Below are 1,305 nucleotides of genomic sequence, written 5' to 3'. Positions count from 1 at the left end.
ATGTGGAGTTGAGGTTTAAGTCTCTGGCAAAGTAGATCCATATTGTAAAGAATTAACCCAAAGTGTATAAAAAGTTGCTTATCCCCAATTCTTTGTGCTTCTGGTTCTATGAAATCAGAACTGTCAATGATAGGTCAGAGCAACGACACTGATAAATTTCATAAAATGTCAATTCCCAGAAAAACAAAATACTTCAGCACACCTTATGGAGATAGAACGTGAGCACCATCCAAGCACAGGATCTTTGCTCTAACCCTCTGCAGTGTCCCTTATAACAAACACTCACAGAAGAGTGCCGAGTGCAGGATAGAAATCAGGTTATAAGCTAAACACAGGTTACTCTGTTACGTGTGACTCAGACAAATTAAAATACGAAGCTGTTGCAAAGCTTTGAGTATATTGCGAGATTGCAAAGTAAAATGTTTAAGACAAGGTCGTATTTCAGTAAAAATAACCTACATATGAGAGGATAAGATACTTGTTCAGAAAAATACGCTGCAGTTTAACACGAGCAAATAGTTACATCTTATTTACTCTGACCAGCATTATCGGGGAAAAATCAACACAAGAGGTTTAACAATCCCTCGGTACGCGTCATCTTCAATTCTCAAGTGCCTACACTCCCTCAGCACTCCGGTAAAGGCCAACAAACCTCTACCATGTTTTAGGAAGACAAGTGTTCGAAGACACTCAGGAATTTACCAAATTGCAATTACACATTAAAACACGCAGCAGAGATTTGTTGGTCTTTGCCAGAGCACTAACACGCAGGTTTGGGTACTGAAGTTGCCGATGCTGTAGGCCTATCTGCGACTTTTTAAAAGTGGCGAAACCCTTAAACGACCCGCTGGGAAACAACACGACTCGTGGAGATGCTCGAAAGGCACAACGACAACGAGGAAGCGAAAGAAACGGCCTCGAGCACTCGCTTCACTCGGAAGGCTCTGGCGAACGGGATCAGCCGCCGTGATCGCCTTCGCACCGACGACGGTTTGCACGAGGGGGGGGGGGGACGCGAGAAATTCGTTTGCAGACGTAAATCCACCCGCATGGGCCCTGAGACTAGGGGCGTGGAAGGCCCTAGGGCAACGCCCCGCCAGCCGCCAGGAGCCCTGCTGTCGCCTGCCAGGCACCTTGGCACTCCCTGACACTGCTCGCCTGGCACTCGAGCCGCACTGAGCGCCAGCACGACCGGCACCGCCTTGGCACTCGGGAGGCTCCCTCTCGGGCACGGAGGCGCCTCCCTCCCGAGGCCCGAAGGCCTCCGAGGGCGGCGCCTTGCCCGCCACGCCCTTGCTCGCCCTG

The 1,305-nt window shown here is 49.8% G+C and overlaps 1 protein-coding gene across 2 annotated transcripts in view; it reads right to left on the bottom strand.

The window, feature by feature from the left end:
- Positions 1 to 1,305, bottom strand: part of LOC119588546 (cdc42 homolog) — a 15,887-nt gene that overhangs the window by 13,986 nt on the left and 596 nt on the right. The window lies entirely within an intron of this gene.

The sequence above is a fragment of the Penaeus monodon genome, chromosome 24 (assembly GCF_015228065.2).
Source record: "Penaeus monodon isolate SGIC_2016 chromosome 24, NSTDA_Pmon_1, whole genome shotgun sequence".
Lineage (NCBI taxonomy): Eukaryota > Metazoa > Arthropoda > Malacostraca > Decapoda > Penaeidae > Penaeus > Penaeus monodon.
Note: the sequence above shows the minus strand (reverse complement) of the source record. Positions and strands in the feature narration are given on the sequence as shown.